The following is a 20,524-nucleotide window of genomic DNA, read 5'->3' on the forward strand; positions in this document are numbered from 1 at the left end:
TCAGAATATTATAGAGATGTAAAAAAAATAGGGTTCCATTTTTTCTTTTACGTCTAATAGGTAGTAATTCGAAGAAATCCAAGATGGCCGCCATAAAATTTGGAAAATACACTTTTGTGCATATCTTTGTATCTAGATATCATATAAACATGAATAATATGTCCTTTTATATGTTTTCAGACCCAAGGAAGCCATTTCTGCCATTGTTTTTACAGAAAAATGCAAGGAAAATAAAATAGTGGACATATACCAGCCAAAGTGGGGTCGGCCGGCATGAAATCGGTCAATTAAGTTTCCACCATCTAGTTAAGGTCTGGTTTTGACTGTGTTGACGAAATGTGAATCTGAATAGTAGTATCTATCTTTGCAGGACCGACGACAGTTCAAGAGTGTCTAGAAAATTACACCTACCTTCAAGATGAGTGACTCACCACCCAGGAAGATTGAGAAGTCAGTAGATTTCGGACTTTGTTTTGTATGCCAAATGGCCATAGGGCAAACAGACTATACAACCTTTGTAACGAAACCAAAACTCTCCTCTGTCGAGAAACTGATGGCAGGTGCTGAGGAACAGTACACGTATGGTGAAACAAAGTTTGCATCATTGAATAGACGTTTGCAATATTCCTCTGCTGAAGAATTGCTCGCAAAAGGTCTCCGCTACCATAAAGCTTGTTACAAAGATGTTACCAATAAGATGCACATTGATCGAGCAAAGGCTAGGTTTGAGAAAGGAACAACATCAGGCAGTGCCGCAGAAATCCGACTGAAAAAGAGAGGACGACCAAGTCTAGTGATCTAGGGGAAAGCACGTCAACATCCAGAAGGTGTTCCCGAGAACAGACATTTGACGCGCTCAGATGTGTCATATGCCAGGAAGACAGAGGAAGTGAACTACACAATGTGTCAACAAAGAACATGGGACTCCAGATCAGAAACATTGGCCAAGAAACAAGTAATGACAATCTGAAAGTGAGACTGAACAGTGTCATAAGTTCGCCTGACCCATTGCAAGCAATGGCTGAGGACATGAAATATCATTTACCATGTGTAGTTAAGGCCAAACGTGCTATAGTTAAGACGGAAAAACAAACAGAAACAACCAATGTTAACTTTGGTCAGGTGTTATCAGACCTTGAACTCATTGAAATTGTTGAAACTGCGTTGAATGATACTACTGAAAATGCTGTGCTGAATATGAATGAAATTCATGTAACCTATGTCAATTTACTTAAGGAGCACGACTTTCCGGTCTCAGACAACCATAGTTATAAGCCATACCTGAAACAATTGATCCTAGACAACATTGCCGATGTTCATTTCAGCCGGCCCTCAAACAAAACAAAGCCAGAGCAGATTCTTTCCACAAAGCTCAAAGACCACATGATATCAAGCACAATTACAGCAGACAGCATCAAAGACGATTTTAAAGTACTTTTGCGAGCTGCGAAAATATTGAGGAAAGACATCGCATCTTCCCCAGCATGGAAATTTAATGGAACCTTTGCTGATTACAAGCCACCCCCGATGCTCAACATCTTCTGCAAGCATGCAGTCATGGGAACAAGGAAAGTAGGAAATAGCAACAGGGAGGACTCCATTGGTGTGAGTGCATCATTGTTGGCGCAGCACTTTGTCGGTGCTTATAAATCTGACCGACAGGTATCGTACGAACCAAGAAGCGAGGATGGATCATTCAAACAACGAGTTGAAACTCCATTGAGTGTGGGCTTAGCTCTCGACATACACAAAAACACACGATCCAAGGCGCTTGTAGAGAAACTTGCACATCTGGACCTCGCCATCTCCTACAAAAAGGTCATGGAGATTGAGACCAGCATTGCCAACTCCGTACTGAAGCAAATGGAGTCCACCGGAGGCATCTGTCTACCACCATGGTTGGTTCAGGACACGTTCGTCTGGTTTGCCATGGACAACATCGATTTTCTAGAGTCAACTCCTTGCGGGATGAATACCCTTCATGGTACAGCAATTGCGATCTACCAGCCTGTATCACCGGAGAAATCACCCATGATACCACCAATTGAACTTGACCGGTCATCAAAAGCTCAAACGATACATGATGCAGTTGGCTGTAAAACGTTGACCTGCAAGAAGCCAGCACCCGAGAAGAGAAAGAGCGACTGCAAGCTGCTCACATCAAAACCCGAGACAGACAAGAACAAGAAAACCGATATGACCTGGATGATTGGATGCCTGAACTTCGAGGAAGAAGGAGAAGTTGACGTCAAACTCACAGCTCCGGGGACGTGGGGAGCCTTCAATTCCTTGCTATCTTCGTCCAGTGAGAAGACCAATGTTGCTCTCGTTCCTCCGTTGATAAGGTCGCCTCCTACAGACTATGATACACTGTACACGGGTCTGATGAGAGCTCACAACATCACAACTCGTGTTATGGGGAGTGAGGCAATCACAGTCATGACTCTCGATTTGCAGCTATACGACCTGGCGATGAAGCTGTGGGTGGAACGCGAGGACATCAGGAAGCAATTCCTCTTCCGACCTGGTGAGCTACATGTTGTGTTTTGGGCCTTAGCTGCATTAGGAAAATACGTGGAAGGGAGTGGAATTGATCAGGCATGGGTCGAGGCTGGACTTTTCTCGCCAACCACAGTGAGCCAAATACTAAATGGGAGGCACTTGTATCGAGCTCTGGAGGCACACATGGTAACACTGATCGCTTTGTACAACCTGTACTTCCAGAGATTCCTGGCAATGGAACCTGAAGAAAGGGCCTATCTGAACGAGTCATCTGTTCGTCTGGGAGAGGCATATCAGAGAGACATCAGCGGGAGCATGGAGCCAGAGAAGAATCTATGCGACATTCTCAAAAAAACATTGGCCATGATGGAGTCCAGAGATATGACCAAAAAACTGGAACAATTTGAGGTCAGCACAAACAAGATACAGTGCTTCATCCTGAACTACATGAAACAGTTTGAGACTATCCTTCTGTTCATTAGAAGTACAAGACAACGTGATCTGCTGCTGCATATGGAGAGCATCGAGTCTCTCACGAAGTACTTCTTCGCTCACGATCATCTAAACTATGCTCGGTTGCTCCCTCTCTACATTTCAACAATGCAGGAGACTGAAAAGCAGCACCCAGAACTGTGGAGGGAATTCATGAAAGGGAACTTCTGTGTGACAAAAGGATTGGCAGGCTTCACATCAATAGCCCCAGACCATGGCATTGAGCAAGAAAACCGTACACTGAAGGTGATTGGAGGAATCGTAGGGATAACTCAAAATGAGAAGGCGCTTGACAAGTTCTTCCTCATTGCACCTGAGCTGTCAAAGTCACTGCACGAGTTTGCGGAGGGATATGGTCTTGGTGAAAACCAGAGCAGAAAACAACACCACGAAATCACGGGGGGAAAGCTTTCCCGGGTGATGAGCCATGCCTCCAAGCTTTCTAGGGTGTTCCGTGAACATGGCGATCCATTTATGGAAGAGGAAGTAGACGAGGTCTACAACCTGCTCACCAAAGAAGTCATGAATGAAAAAGTGTCCAGCGACATCTTAGAGCGCGACGAGATCGGACAACAGATGTTCCAGCAATTTGCCACAGATCGTTTAGCTGAGGGAAAACTTTCTGTGTGGGACAAAATGACGAAAAGAAAACTTCGAACATTCAAGAGTTCGAATGCCACAACAGAAGTGAGATCGGGCGACAAGCTGATCAAAGTCAAAGAAGAGCGAGGATTGTTGCAGAGGTTCATCGTTATCTCACGGAGCCGACCAGAGCTCGACCTGAAAGAATGTATTGGCACCTATGAATTTGGCATCGTTCCACGTTCTTTATTTGCATCTGATGGATCCCTCTTGTTGGCATACGACAAGGCAAAAATCCTTCGTCAACTTGAGCATCTGGCTGAGCCTGAAGAGCAGGATGTACATGATCCACCAGGAGAACCTATTTCGACAGAAATCAATGAGCATCAAGACGCGGGAATTGCCGCTTTGAATGATGCAGCAGCACACGCTGGGGAAGAAACTAATGACCCATCAACTGACTATGAAATCTCAAGCCAAAATTTGCAGGAACCCTCTCAGATCAGCCAAAACCCAGACACAACCACAAGATCAGGAGTGATCAATGAAAACGAGACTACTTCTCGCCATAGAGTGATAATCATTGATGGCATGGCTCTTGTTAACGGGATCTCCAAAACAGAACAAATGATTACATGCAGTGACTTTGCTCAATCGTTCATTGAACGCCTCGAAAATATTGCCGTGCATTATGATGACGTGAGGTTGGTATTCGACCGATACATCGATAACTCACTGAAAGACAAAATGCGCCTAAAGAGGACAAAGGGGAAATCAACATACTATCACGTCAGGGATAGTACATTGATCCAGAAGATTTCACTCAAAGATTTCCTTTCCAATGTGAAGACCAAGGCAGAGCTTACAGAGTACTTGGCTGTGAAGTGTCTATCTTACAGCAAGGCTCATCAAAACAAGTTGAAGAAGTTCATGGTGACATCAGGAACTAAGACCACGGGCAACACTGAAGTTCGAGACAGTCTACTCACGCACAGCCAAGAAGAGGCCGATACACTCTTAATTCTGCATGCTCTCACAGTCGACAAAGATGCAGAAGTTATCATTGATTCGCCAGATACCGATATCTTCCTCCTACTGATTCAGAGATTTCACGATCTACCACCTGCTACGAGGTTTCTCACTGGGAAGGGAAAGTTGAGGAGGAGCATTGCAGTCCAACCTATTCATGGCATGCTAGGAGAGAAACGTGCGTCTGCAATACTTGGATTCCACGCATTCACGGGAAGTGACATGTCTGGAAGGTTCGCTGGCAGGAGCAAGGACTGGTGCTTTAAGGTCTTCATGACATGTGACAACAAGATATGGGAGGCTCTGGAGTCTTTGGGACAAACTGATCCGTCACCAGAAGTGTGTTCCCAGCTGGAACGCTTCGTCTGTCTGCTGTACAAGTCTAAAGTTCACACGAAAGTAAACGAGCTTCGCTGGTTCTTATTCTCCAACCGTGCTGCTGAGGGAGAGAGTCTTCCACCTACCACTGGTTCGCTAAAGTTACACGTTCAGCGAGCACATTATATCGCAATGATATGGAGAAAGGCAGCAGAAAGCCATCCGTCCCTTCCATCACCTGTCGAGTATGGTTGGCAGTTACTTTCGGATGATGGGGTTTATGCCCCAAGTCGATGCCTGAATCCTCCAGCCCCAGAAGCAATAATGAATCTCGTGAACTGTGGGTGCAAGAAAGGGTGTATGGGAAGATGTAGCTGTCGCAATAACAATATTCCTTGTACTGAAGTTTGTGGGTGTGTGGGTTACAGTTGTAACAACAAAGCAAACATCAATGAACCGCGTGTGATAGATATGGATGAGGATGAATGAGGCATTCGTTTATGTGATCGTTTATGTTCATTCATCGTTTATGTTTAGGTGTGTGTGTATGTGTGTGCGTGTGTGTGTGTGTGTGTGTGTGTGCGTGTGCGTGCGTGTGTATTCAAAATAAATGTTATCAGTGAAGATTGTTTATTGAATCGATTCTAATTGGGAAATTATACGATCCGATTTCACGACGGCCGTCTCCATTTTGGCTGGTATATTGCCCACTATTTTAATTTCCTTGCATTTTTCTGTAAAAACAATGGCAGATATGGCTTCCTTGGGTCTGAAAACATATAAAAGGACATATTATTCATGTTTATATGATATCTAGATACAAAGATATGCACAAAAGTGTATTTTCCAAATTTTATGGCGGCCATCTTGGATTTCTTCGAATTACTACCTATTAGACGTAAAAGAAAAAATGGAACCCTATTTTTTTTACATCTCTATAATATTCTGAAGCAGAATCCATTGCTAAATCAATTTTAACAAACAAAAAACACGAAATTACTAATCGCCCTAGACTACATGGCCGTCCATGTTAAACCACCATGGATGGACAGAATTTCCATAAATTTTTACCTTTCTTGGCACTTTTTGTTACCTTTTTTTTTTACCTTGAATTTTCAATTGAGAAACTGTTGGTAGCACCAGCGACGAGATTCTTTTGACTTGACGTGCTCGGTGGAACACTGCACCACTGTATTTTCGACATCTTCTTCACATTAGATACCAAAGTCTGATCATTATACTAGCTGACACATTTGTCGATGGTTCAATTTCACTCACTTCTGCTTCTTGTTGTATGCGCACAATGTACTGTGAAACAAACCAGTTGAAAAACCTTCTTATACAAGTTTCGCATGACTCCACTTTTATTTTGTATCATTGGCAATTAAAATATCAAATATTAAGGATTCTGCAAGATATCAGTGTTACCAAAAGCTTATGGAACTCGTTGAAAACAGACAAAGATCTATTGTAGCTCATTTTTGTTTTATTACATGTTTTATTAACATTGTTAAGCGTAATAAGTCTCAATGGCTTCCAGAGAAGGAGATCTTCTGATTTATCAAAATCTAACCCGATGGCGTACACCAGGGAGGTATTGTCTCTGGATAGTATATTCCACTGGCAGGATCCTTCATATTTGATGATGAAGAGTTCACCAACAATGGTGCTGATTGAGAAGCTCCAGAAAGTGGGGGAAGCACTTCAGCTTCACATGGAGAGTTTTCAGCGATTCTGCAGTTGCCAGAAGCAAGACCACTGCCACTGGCGTTACTGACAATATATTGATGGAATGGATCCATGAGTATCATCAGGAAGAAATGTATCCAAGACTCTGGTTCAAAATAATATTTTCCTTTTTAGCTCACCTGGAAAGAAGTTCAGGGGAGCTTATGCGATGGCGCGTTCTACCTTTGTCCATCCATCCACCAGTCCGTAAACGCTTGAAACTTCTTCTCTGAAACCGCTGAAGGGATTGCGACCAAATTTGGCACAAATTATATTTGTTGTGTTGTGACTAAAGTTTGTTCACGGCATTAAAAAAAAATCGGGATCTAAGGGGGTTTACCGGGGTCAAAGTGGATCCAGGTTTGACCCCGCACCCCCCCCCCAAAATAGGAATTTGCTTTTTCCTCTGAAACTACACACACTATTTGGATGAAACTTCACCACAACCTTCGCCACCCATGATGTACCAAAGTTTCTTCACCGCATTAACAAAATCTGCCCCTTTGGGGGACTATGGGGGTTGCCCCCCAAAATAGGTATTTGCTTTCTTTTCTGAAACTACGCACACAATATCGATGAAACTTGACCACAACCTTCACCACCCTTGATGTACCAAAGTTTGTTCCCGGCATAATTGTTTTTGCCAATTTGGGGGACTACGGGGGGGAGGGGTGGTTTGCCCCCAAAATTGGAATTTGCTTTTTTCTCTGAAACTACACACACGATTTCGATGAAACTTGACCACAAACTTCACCACCGGTGATGTACTATAGTTTGTTCACGGCATTAAAAAAAATCTGCCCCTTCAGGGGTCTACGGCGGGATTGCCCCCCAAAATAGGTATTTGCTTTCTTCTCAGAAACTACACACGCAATTTCGATGAAACTTCACCACAACCTTAATCACCGATGTTGTACCAATGTTTGTTCAAGGCAATAGAAAAATTGGGGTCTTAGGGTATATGGGGTGAGGGGTATATGGGGTGAGGAGGAGGGGTTGCCCCCCCAAAATAGGTATTTTTTGTTTGTTTGTTTAAAGTCTTATGATTATGTTGGTATAATTCTACATGCTGCCCTGTCTTCTAGCAACCATTGAAATTGGATTAAACTACCTTTAGTCGGTGCAGTACACTGTTTATTCTACCAGGTGAGCACCAGGGGTATTGCCCCTATGTTTTATGCACAGAGTGGAGGCTCTTGGCTGCCCAATGTCCCAAAACAGGGATGGAAACTGATAACTAACGAACTAACGAGGCTCGTTGAAGAGCTATAACACATAATGAACAGAGAGCGGGGAAACGCCAATGACAGGGCCGAGAGACAACGTAGACAGAGACAGACAACAAGGGATACCGGTAATGATGAGGGGTTGGGGAGAAGGTAGGGAGTGGATAAGATGGATTGAGAAGCAAACTCAAGAAGGAAAAACTGGAAAAAAAAATTGGGGGTAGGGGTGGGGCCATGGAGAGGGGAGTAGTTTAACAGATGGATGATCTGAGATGGTCATGAACAGCTGTACTGAAGACCTGGAGGGAAGAATGAGATTTAAAAGAATGTGGAAGTTTGCTTTACAAGTTGGAAAAAAGAGGAACGATTGAGTGGAGGTGAGCAGTCATTCTGGATTTAGCTAGGTTCACCAGAAGGGGGTTGATGGTGGACCATGTATGACCTGCAGAAACCTGGAGGTGGGGTTCGGGGGGTGGGGGGGGGGGGGGGGAGAGTAAAAGCATGGAAAGAGCAGAGGATCCAAGAACAGAAAGGAGATCGAAGAAGACAGGGTGACCTCCGACCTGTCAGCAATAGCAGAGTGATCGGCCCATACTCTACAGAATGATAGGGGACAGGATTTTGAAGCAAACACAGAATCGAGTCATTTGGCCTTCTCACGAGCAGAGTCAGCTGTGGTGCCTTTTGAAAAAGAGAGGGAATGGTTGGAGTTGGGCATACACCAGAGATCGACTTGACGAGGCGCCACCAGATTTTAGAGGAGGGATACAAGTTTGAAAGCTCATTCTTGAAGTTGGACAGATGTTGTTTTCTGGCTCTCCTGTGAGTGGAGACACACTTGTTATGGGCTTTGTGGAATGATCTTCTGTTGCCTTTGGTTGGATTTTCCTTCCGGCAGTAGATTTGCAAGTTGTTTTCAGGGAAAACTACCTCACCACAGGATCAGAGTACCAAGAGACCAAGAGCGGAAGGATGGGTAAGGTACCAGAAGACGAGATTGGATGAATCTGTACATAAGAGAGAGCAGGTTTCTGTGGAAGAATTCCCAAGCTGAGTTAACATCAGGGGCGGTAGATATAGGAGACCAGTCCTGAAGAGAGAGGGCTGCTTGTAGTCTGCCAGTTTGTCTGATTGAACTACCAAGTCTTGCTTTTGCTGAGGATGTTCCCTGAGAATGGCTAAAGAGATGTTGACCTTCACAAGCACATGATCAGATAAAGCAATTGTAGCAGAGGAAGAGCAGGAAACATTGGTGGGGAAGTTGGTCATAAGCAAATCCAGAAGGGAGGATTTGCCATTGACAGAACTCTGGGTGTGAGAGTTTACAGGTTGAGTCATCGTACTTTAATGTCCACAGGCAAGTGCTAACAATCAAGAAAAACAAGTTAATATCAACTACAAAGGTGCAGACTACTCTGATGAAATGCCCTGTCTGTGAAGCCTGAGAACGACACCTTATTCTGTCAGTGTCAATCCCGGATAGGACTAGTCTGAAGCCAGGAGTTGTTAGAACAAATGCCCCTGAGTTGTTAGGGTTAGGGTTAGCAACAACCCGTGAGGTCTTTTAATTATTTATATTTGATACCTGCTTTGATACCATTATGGGACCTTAAAATGGGCGTCCCGTCTGCCAGCATTATTTGATGGATGTTGAAGATCCCACCGTGTCATTGTGCGGAGTAGACGAGTTATTGCCAGCACCATGAGCAAATAACAGATTCCTACCCTGACTTTGTGTGTCGGAGTGGCGACCCGTCAAGATTTGTAACCCTAGCCATAAAAATTGCTTTGGTAAGGTGTAGAGCATTGTTCATGATCGTTATCTGGTACCATTATATCTAAAAGTTCCTGATATTGCTCAGAGAAACCTTGTTTGTGTTCAACTAAATAATTACCTTTGCCAGAGGAGAGGGTATTGCATTTGGGTATGTTTGTCTGTCTGTTTGTCTGTTTGTTTGTCTGCAGATAATGTGTCAACATAGACCACAGTTTTTACACGTTATCTTTTTTCAACCGAGTACCTCTATAAAGTATACACAATTAGAATGTGAGTATGTCTATAAAGTAGGTATGTCACAATTAGAATGTGAGTCTGTCTATAAAGTATGTACAATTAGAATGTAAGTATGTCTTTAAAGTATGTATGTCACAATTAGAATGTGATTATGTGTATAAAGTACGTACCATAAAACCACACAAAACAGGTCCTTGCAAGGGTCTGCAATTTTGATGGCTCTTTCTTGTTTTATTGAGTAAACTAATAAATAATTTCTAATCTAATAAAGAAAATAAAGTAGTAGTCGTAGTAGCAGCAGTAGTAGTAAATGTTCATATTTGCATTTGGACCCTGCAGGAACCAGTGCAACCGAACTTTGCATGGTCTTTTCTTTCAGAGAGATCGAGGGCTCTGTTTGGATGGAAAACAAAATTGACCCCAGATAAAACCAGATAATTGGCCTTCAGGCCTCGATCGGGTCTTGTGTTTTTACATTGCCTGGATTTTTTTCCCTGGAACGATCGAGTAATATGTATTGTGAAGATCGTATGTTGAGGCTGTGGTGATTTGTCGTCAACAAGCCAAATTTAATTATTATATGTTTACACGTGCATCTGCTATTAAAAAGATTGCTTTACACACGTTTATTATAACACCTCCTTGTTCAGGCCTCAATTTAGTAAGTTGCTTATGCACTGCATAGGTTTTTTCCTGGGAGTGATCAAGTAATATGTATTGTATATGAATGAATGAATGAATGAATGATCGTTTTAAGGCCATTTTCCCCGCTAGAGCGGGGGTTAGCCTTGCGGGCCCCCATGACAATCATGGTTCCCTGTTTGAGGCAATGTTTTTTTATGGCCGGATGCCCTTCCTGGCGCCAGTGATCATGTATTGTGAAGATAATAATTATGTTGAGGTTGTATATAGTGATTTGTTGTCCACAAGAGAAATTTAATCATCATAGTATTTACTGTACATGTGCACCTGCTATTAAAAAGAGTGCTTTACACACGTTTATTACAACACTTTTGTGTTCAGGCCTCGAGTGATTATGTTGCTTATACACTGCCTGGATATTTCTCCGAAGCGATCGAGTAATATGTTTTGTCAAGATCGTATGTTGAGGTTGTCCTGATTTGTTGTATGAAAAAATTAACATTAATAAAAATAAGTTAAAAGAAGGGAAAGCGGTCCAAGCGCATTTTGCAATGCATACGATTGGTAATTCATACAAAACCAAAAGGCCAATATTCCCCAGTTTGTCATGCAGTAAATATTTAAATACATATATCATTGAATTTTCCCAGGCAACGACAGGTCCAGGCTTAGTTATTAGAATTTCCCAGGCTAGTTATGAATAAATAAATAATTATTTTAAAGCTAATTTTGCTTTCAGGAAGAAATTTTACTGACTTGGTGAACGACTACTATTTTAAAAGGAAGGTCTGATCTTAATCTCAGGGATATATCCAGAAATATTGTTGACAGTTGATGAAGCTTCATCAAGGTTACCAGCCCACAGGAAAAACTTTTCCATAACTCATCACATTATACTAAAGAAACTAAACAATATGTAAAAACTCTAATTTAATTTTGGTGTTCTACTTGAAGGCAGGGGCAATGCTGTCAAAGCAGCCTCGTGGTAAGGAGTATGGTTGATGGCTTACGGTTATCTTACCAGTGGTATTCAGGGAAGGAATTTGTAATTTATTCAGGGTGCTGGTGATAGCTCGCCCACGCTTCACGAAGGACACCATGGGATCTTTAACGTCCACCAACTATAATGATATCAGATGGGACGCCTAGTTTAAAGTCCATCTGAGGGATGACACACACCAGGATGACAGTTTATAGCTGGGCCGAGATTTAATCCCATGCTAGGTAGTTCAGAGGCGAGTGGGTATCCATTTAGGCTATCCTGCCAGCCACAAAATAATACATACAGTAATCTATATAATAAACATAGGGACAATACCCCTGGCACTCACCTGGTAGAATAAACAAAACAAGCGTTACGTCTCGGTCCCCCATCGGTGAAGTGATGTGAATTGACAAAGTGGCAGACGCAAGGCCGCCATCTTGGATTTTGACGTGGCGACCCAATTTTCAATAGCGTTCTCCCTTATGCATGGCATGAGAACCTTATGAGATGCATTATGCCTTATGTGAGATGTGCATGGAAGAAGTTTCGGGAACTGAGTGGCGTGCTGATGAGGAGGGGAGTGTCGTTGAAGCTGAAGGGAAAGGTGTATGCTGCATGTGTGAGAAGTGTTATGATTTATGAGAGCGAGACATGGGTAATGAACGTAGAGCAGCAACGAAGGCTGGAAAGGGTGGAAATGCGAATGGTTCGGTGGATGTGCGGAGTATCGTTGAGAGAGAGGAAGACAAATGATGAATTGCGAAAGATGATGGGAATAGAGCCTGTGATTGATGCTGTGAAGAGAAACAGGTTGAGATGGTTTGGTCATGTGTTGAGGAAGGATTAAAGTGACTGGTTGAGAAAAGTGATGGAAATTAATGTAGAAGGAGGTAGAGGACGGGGAAGACCGAGAAAGACTTGGCTAAAGATGGTGGAAGAAGAAATGCGGGCAAGGGGGTTAACAAGGAGAGATGCAGAAAATAGGGCAAAATGGAGAAGATTGTCATGGGGACCGCAAGGCTAACCCCCGCTCTTGCAGGGAAAATGGCCTTAAAATGCATGTTGTTGTTGTTGTTGTTGTTGTTCTCCCTTATGCGTAGATACACCCACAAACCAGATTATAAGTTAGTAGTTCGTTTATTTTTCAAGATATTTCGCTCACAAGGTTCAGACATATATATGGTGGCGGCCATCTTGGATTTTGACATGGCGACCCAATTTTCAATAGCGTTCTTCCTTATGCCTAGATACACCCACACACCAGATTCGAAGTTGGTACTTCGCTTATTTTTCAAGATATTCCGCTCACAAGGTTCAGACATACATGGCGGCGGCCATCTTGGATTTTGACGTGGGTTGCACCCACACACCAAATTAGAATTCGGTCCTTCGCTTACGCACGCACGCACGCACGTACGCACGCATGCACGCCCGCACGCACGCACGGACGGATGCACGCACGCACGGATGGACGCACGGACGGACGCACACACGGACGGAGGGGAAAACCATAGTCCCCCTTTCGCTCCGCGGTGCGACGGGGGACAACAATATACTGTACTCACTAAAGGTATTTTGAACCGTATAATGGTATTTTAAACCAATTTCAATGGTTGCTAGAAGACAGGGCAGCATGTAGAATAATACTAACATAATCATAAGACAATAAACAAACAAACAAAAAAATACCTATTTTGGGGGGCAACCCTCCCTCCCCAAACCCCATATATCTCCTAAGGCCCCAATTTTTCTAATGCCGTGAGCAAACGTTGGTACATCACGGGTGATGAAGGTTGTGGTCAAGTGTCATCGAAATAGTGTGTGTAGTTTCTGAGGAAAAAGCAAATTCCTCTTTTGGGGGGTCAACCTGGATCCACTTTCACCCCGGTATACCCCCTTAGATCACGATTTTTTTTAATGCCGTGAACAAACTTTAGTCACAACACAACAAATATCATTTGTGCCAAATTTGGTCGCAATCCCTTCAGCGGTTTCGGAGAAGAAGTTTCAAGTGTTTACGGACTGACGGACTGAGGGACTGACGGACTGAGGGACTGACGGACTGACGGACTGACGGACTGAGGGACTGACGGACTGACGGACTGACGGACTGAGGGACTGACGGACTGACGGACTGACGGACTGAGGGACTGACGGACTGAGGGACTGACGGGCTGAGGGACTGACGGACTGACGGACTGACGGATTGAGGGACTGAGGGACTGACGGACTGACGGACTGACGGACTGAGGGAATGACGGACTGAGGGACTGACGGACTGACGGGCAACGTGCCATCGCATAAGCTCCCCTGAAATTCGTTCCAGGTGAGCTAATAATATGCTTGTTCATCTGTCTGTGTGTAACATTCCATTGCAGCCATTGGTTGGACATCTGGACTGACTCCACACATAATTTCAACCTGAAAAGTCATACAACTGCTATGTTGGTGCCATGCGAAGACAAAGACATCTTCAGAGTTGTCATATTTACAACTTCCATGCCAGAGCTTGCTGTAAAGAAGCTCAACATTCAAGATGGTTTTTGGTGAGAGATGCTCCTCTATGTGGACAACATGGCTGGCCCAGTAGTGACTCTACCCAAGCCAAGTTTGTTCTTTGTAGTCCCAGTACTTCCATGTTTGACACACAGTCCTTCCAGGAGAATCTCATGATTTGGTTGCAGGTGCTGCAGCTCCACGCTGGCTTTCATTTTGATGTGTCTCTGGTATAGTGTGTAGCTTTCAGAAGAATACAGAAGGGTTGAAAGTACAACAGGCGTTTGATAGTTCACTCTTGGTGGAGATTTTGACACCTTGTTGAGAACAATCTCTTGTGTAAACCGCCGAAAGTTCTGTAGGCCACCTGTATGCCATTGGCAATCACCACATTGATGGAATTATTAGATGTCACTGTACTCCCGAGTTAGGTGAACTTATAGTTGTTACTAAAAGTGTGGAGTGTTGCCAATGAGGACTTGTGGATTTCCGAGGGGCTATTTCCGAGATTTCCGAGACCAGGTGGTGGCTGATGGATCAGCTCAGTCTTCCTGATGTTGGTGGAACAAAGCAAACTCGACTGCTGCAGCTTCAAAGCAGACATCAATTTGCTGGATGTCTGCCATAGAGCGAGCTACTAGAGCTGCATCATCAGCCTACAGTAACTCTAGCACACCGGTCTTCGAGTGGGCATGGAGTCCAGCCAGGTTGAAACGTTTCCCATCTCGTCTGGTTCAGATATATACAGCAGTGTCAGAACACCAGTCAGAAACAGACTAAACAGCACAGGAGCCACAACGCAGCCTTGTTGGAGTCCGTGAGAGATGTTGAAAGAGTCAGATGCCAGATATAGTACTGTACTTCTAATAACTACGGAGCCAGTCAGTCTTGAATTATCTTCACAAAGACATCAGGACAACCAGAAAGTTTTCGCAACTCCAAAAAGTTAGTCTGTCAAATATATTGAAGGTTTTGGTTGAAGTCAATAAGGACAACATGGAGACCGTGATGTTGCTCAGCTGCCTTCTTCTCAATATCATATCAGAAGTTGAGCGTGTGGTTCTGAAACTGCACTGACTTTCTGGTAGGATGTTGTCTGCAATTTTCTGCATCCGAGTCAACAGAATTTTGGCTAGAATTTGACCAGCAACAAACAAGAAGTGAAATGTCACGATCGTTACTGCAGTCACTTCGATTTCCTTTCCTATTGTAGATGGAAGCAACGACCGCGTCCTTAAACTGCTGAGATAGTTTTTCTGCCTTCCAACGTGTGTGTGTGTGTGTGTGTGTAGATGTGTGTGTGTGTGTGTGTGTGTAGATGTGTGTGTGTGTGTGTGTGTGTGTGTGTGTGTGTGTGTGTGTGTGTGTGTGTGTGTGTTTGTGTGTGTGTGCATATATACACCTAATAGCTGGGGCCTATGCAATATTGTTTAGCCAGAAGATCCTTTTTGAGAGAGAGAGAGATATGTATATATATATATTCAAAGAAAGACCAAATACTGCACATCGGAGTCATCGGAAGGAACTCGAAGAAGTAAAGAGCAAAGATGGAGTTATCAGGAGGAACCTGGATAGGGTTTGGGTTAAAGGGGAAAAACAACAATGGTGTTGTCAAAAATAAGGTGAGATGTGTTATGCATGTCTGTGTCTGTCTGTGTCTGTCTCTGTCTGTCTGTCTCTCTCTGTTTGTCTGTCTCTGTCGCTTTGTCTGTCTCTCTCTCTCTCTCTCTCTCTCTCTCTCTCTCTCTCTCTCTGTCTGTCTCTCTCTGTCTCTCTCCCTGTGTCTCTTGCTCTGTGTCTCTCTCTGTCTCTGTCGCTCTCTGAGGTCATTTTCTCCTTTTGAGGTCAGAGAGAGAGAGAGAGAGAGAGACAGAGACAAACAAGGAAATGCATCCATTTGGCCCAACATTGTTGTCGTGAAATGCAAAATTGATACTTACAGCTGAATATATAAATTGTTGCCATGGCAATATTCTTTAGCATACACTAAGGTACAGGACATACATTGATGAATGACCCGACCTGTGAAATATCCGGATGACAGTTTATACCTGGGTCGCGATGCAAACCCAGGCTACATGGCTTAGAGGTGAGTGTGCGTACCTCTAGGGCAAGGCCATCCAGGTAGCCATATGCTGTACCTGGATATGGCTGTGCCTGGATGGGTTTTAGTGTTAAGATCAATGAATGCAGTTACTCTGATGTGATGACAGTTGTGTGATACACTATCTTAAGGGAAAACATCCTCTCATAAGTATCACCTGTTGCTTTTTAAATTAAGTCGAGCATTGTGTCTTTACAATTGTGAACAGCGGAATAATGGTGTATATAATAATGAACTTTCTTCATAAATCATGTATGAGTAACTCATCATGAATACAGGGCTGACAGCATGGCCTAGAGGTACACACACACTCGTCTCGAGGCTGTCTAGCCCAGGTTAGAATCCCGACCCAGCTATAAACGGTCATCCCGGTGTTTCACAGACCGGATGGTTCATCATTGTGTGGAGACCGTCCCTTTGGATGGACGTTAAACGGGAATATCATCTTCCGGCATTCGTTGATGGATGCTAAAGATCCCACGGTGCTCTTAGTGACGAGGAGGCAAGCAATCTCCGGCACCCTGAACAAATTACAAATTCCTGACCTGATGTGGAGAGGGAATTGCATCAGCCACATCCTCAGCCAATGATGCTACCCCACAGCCTTGTGCTGCACAAAACGAAGAAGAAGAAGACGAAGCAGAAGAAGAAGAAGAAGAAGCATCAATACCACTGCTTTTCACAGGGCACCAAATATTTACGTTTGGCCCATGGACTGACTATGGACATGGTAACTCATGGCAACAAACGTGTTATTCTTTTCCTATAACTCCTGTGAAAACCTTTAATCAAGGCAAAATATCATCAAGTAATAATTATGTAATTGTAATCTGTTTTTCTCCCGTTAATAAAGCTCCAATTAAAATTCCCGCGCTGTGCTGTCATTCTCATGCCAGCTCAGAGTTTCCCGGCAATTCCAGAGGAATTGAGATAATCCTCACGATCACTAGGCCAGAGTAGTAGGCCAAAGCCCTAACCCTCTTTCTTCCTTTTCCCAAGTTGCATCATTATACCCAAGTAGGCCTAATGGGCTAGAACTATTGTTTACTTCCAAATAATGGTCGGAATTCCTCGTGAACGTATTTGAAACGATAATTTGCAATTAGGGGGGAATTATACATGATGCACAGCAGGTCAGCTGATTCGACATCCTCTCCACAGACGCTTTAAAAGATCTTCCTGGTTGCCCTCTGGTTGGTATTCCGGGTGGCAGGACACTGTGTTGGTGAGTACTATGTTGTTGGTGAATACTTTTTTCTTTTTTTTTAAACAACCAACCACTCCATTTAATCAAACGTGTTTTATAAACTGCACAATATCGATTATGGACGGATGGAATTAGGTGATTGATTAAAGTTTGGGCCTTTAATGATGATTTAAGTGATGGGAGATTGAGGGTGGAGATGGTACTTGAGTGCTTGGATACAGGAAGTAGGAAATAGAGGAAGTTAAAAAGTTTGGGCCTTTAATGATGATGTAAGTGATAGGGGGTTGAGGGTGGAGATGGTACTTGAGTGCTTGGATACAGGAAGTAAGAAATAGAGGAAGTTAAGGGGGAAGGGAAGGATCAGCGATGCCAGAGGGTCGTGTGCGACAATCAGATAACCTTGCGCAGGGAGAGCGGGATCGCGTTAAAACCAGATGGCACGGAGCGAGGGCAGACGGGCACTCGGATGATCACACAGCAGGTAAAAAAAAAAAAAGGCAAAAGAGGCCGCAAGAGGGATGTATTAGGAGCAAGAGCGAGGCCAGGTTGTGTGTGCTAATCCCGAGCGACTCCAAGGGAGTGGGGTGGCAGGCCGTGGGCAGATTACGTTTCACCCTGGGTCACGTTCTCATGGCCAGGCTTAGGGCGGCTGCATTCCTGTTGGTGGGCCGGCCAGGGGGATGGCGCTCTCGGGAATGCCCCCACACTGTGGCCGGCCAGACCTTTCTGCCCACCCAGCCTGGGCAGGCCTTGGTTCAAGCCGAGGCTCCATTGCAGCGGTTCCATTGCTCCCTGCGATATTGTAGTCCAATTGCTGTGGTCGGGATATTTTGACCGACCCATATCGATGTCCTTGACTCATTTTGAGTGACCATTCGTAAAAAAAATGAATTCACCTTATCACACACACATATATATATATATATATATTACATATTCAAATGACGTCACAGCCTTTCTTCTTGTTGATTTGAGCATTGATCTTTACAGAATCCTTCCGCTGCTACTTGTGCACAATGGAGACTGCAGCCCCTATCGCCGTTTGAAAACACATCACAAGATATGGTTCATGTTTGCTCACAACACAGGTGGTATCAGTAAAAATGGAGCCCCCTGGAGCCCCCTTGCGTTGTCCGTATCTGGTGATGCAGATATCGCATTAGGCGACCGAACGGTTTTCGACTGGTTGGGGGTATTTGTGGTTTTCTGCAAATCTGGTGGTTTTCTCTCCCAGGAATCTGTTGGGCCCATGGCTGCTTATCTTTTTGGACCATATCTGTCCACCTTAGGAAAAAAAAATTGTAGGAACGTTGTTTAGTTGTTTTTTTATGGATTGTATTGAAGCAATGAGTGGAAAATCATGCAAGTACCGTCGGGATGAATTAGGAGGTCATCCAGAATATGGCATTAAAAATGGAGGAATCCATCTCATGTGTAATTGAATAAATGTGCCTTACTTTCTGGGAAAAGAAAACAAGTTGTCCATGTTATGGTTGACCAAGAGGATTTCATATAATCGAGCCTTTATGCTCCAGACAGCACAGACTCATGCTTCCAGGATTGCAGGAAGAAGGGGAAAATCGTGTGGGATGGGACAAAAGCAGCCTGGAAAGATGGAATAATTCAGGACAACGCCAGGATGGTGCCGTCACAATCGGCAGTCTACTTCTGTTGGTCAGCTACTTTCCCGGCTGCCATTCGACCCCGTCCCTATATGGCTTAGTCGGACCACCGCGGCTGGCGGGTCCTGGAATTCGGGACGCCTTGAGCGAGGCCCCGGTGGTGGGGCGGCCGCCCCAAGCACTCGTCCCTGCATAATGTGCAATTAACATGCGAAAGGGCCAGCGTGCCGGAGGGTCGGGGGCTGGGAGCTGGCCGTGGTCATGCACAGAAAGGGACTTTCGCGGCATGGCGAGGTGGCTCCATTGAAGGGCCGTCCGTTGTGCGGGTGAGTCCCGTGGCAGGCGGGCTGAGTGATTTAGTGAGATTTTACATACCTCCCCCATTCCTCCATACCCTGCTGTGACCCCCGCCCTCACCCTGTGACCCCTGCAGGCTCAAGCAGGCGCTTTGAAGTCAGACCCCACGTATGCAAGAGGACTTTTCTTTCTTTTTTTTTGTGTTTTTTTTTTTTTCGTTTGGGAAGGAATGGCGGGCGTTGGGGGATGGATTGAGGGGCAGCGGGAGTGGGAGGAAAGTGGTAGCAGCACACTGAGTGAGGTTTCTTCAATCTCACTTGACACGTCCTGTCAGCCGCTCCAACATTACTGCTTCCAGCTGTCTTGTCACTTATCTCAATTTTTTTTCTCTCAGTCAGCATTGACACAGGTAAGGCTTTAATTAAATAATGATCACAACACTGATAATCCACAGCAGCAACCTCTTACCTCTGTCATATGGATTTGAGTCATCATGAAGAGATTTTACCTGCGATGCAATTCATTGACAATGATTCGATGATAAGTGACATAACCACAATGGGAAGTCTCTTCCACGATGGCCTGTCCAAGTTTAGTGTTTCTGCCTCCTGCATTGATAGCCCTAGGGGGAAGAGCAGCTCTGAGAGTGTTTTGCCAAGAGGTGTGGGAGCAGCCTCCATTCAAATGGTGGAAACAGCAAAACAGCAGCTGCATCAAGGTGAGGTAGGATGGCAAAGGAGACCCAAGCAATTTAAGTTCTGAATGATTGATCAGTCTGGAAAGCAAGGGCTGGCAAGTGATGCGTCTCATCATCTCATCGGTGATGGAATTTTGACAACAAATCTACAGCATTTGTTAAAGTACACAGCATTGAAATCCGGTAATGCGCTTTTTGATGGTTGTCATATGGCTCCAGGATGCATTGGTGTAGCTGCAGACTGGCAAGAACAAAACAGGTACAACAAACTTAAAGACCTGTGTCACAGACGTCTGGTCAGAATGGGCAAGGGCCTATTCAAAAGGTTGACACATTTCGAATTTTTAAAGTTTTAAAACCACATTTCATAGTTGGACTACAAAGCCAGATGCCGGTTCGGAATTTTCCATCATGTAAAGTCTTTCCTTGGCACACCTGAGCTCCCATCCACCTACAAAGCTTTCATCTGCAGCTTGATGGAGTACTTCTCTCCCCTCTGGGCTGGTGCTCCTGTCTCACATTTTGCTCAACTTGCCAAAGTGGAAACCAAGTCCTTCAAAATTATGAGAATGTTCTGCAATGA

The 20,524-nt window shown here is 44.3% G+C and overlaps 1 long non-coding RNA gene across 1 annotated transcript in view; it reads left to right on the forward strand.

Moving 5' to 3' along the window:
• Window positions 1-18,751, forward strand: part of LOC137423024 (uncharacterized) — a 72,358-nt gene extending 53,607 nt beyond the window's left edge. The window contains exons 3-4 of the long non-coding RNA XR_010983618.2: window positions 17,280-17,343; window positions 18,316-18,751. This is a non-coding gene — a long non-coding RNA (uncharacterized LOC137423024). The remainder of the gene's footprint in view (window positions 1-17,279; window positions 17,344-18,315) is intronic.
• Window positions 18,752-20,524: the final 1,773 nt, after the last annotated feature.

The sequence above is a fragment of the Myxine glutinosa genome, chromosome 3 (assembly GCF_964187855.1).
Source record: "Myxine glutinosa chromosome 3, kmMyxGlut1.1, whole genome shotgun sequence".
Classification (NCBI taxonomy): domain Eukaryota; kingdom Metazoa; phylum Chordata; class Myxini; order Myxiniformes; family Myxinidae; genus Myxine; species Myxine glutinosa.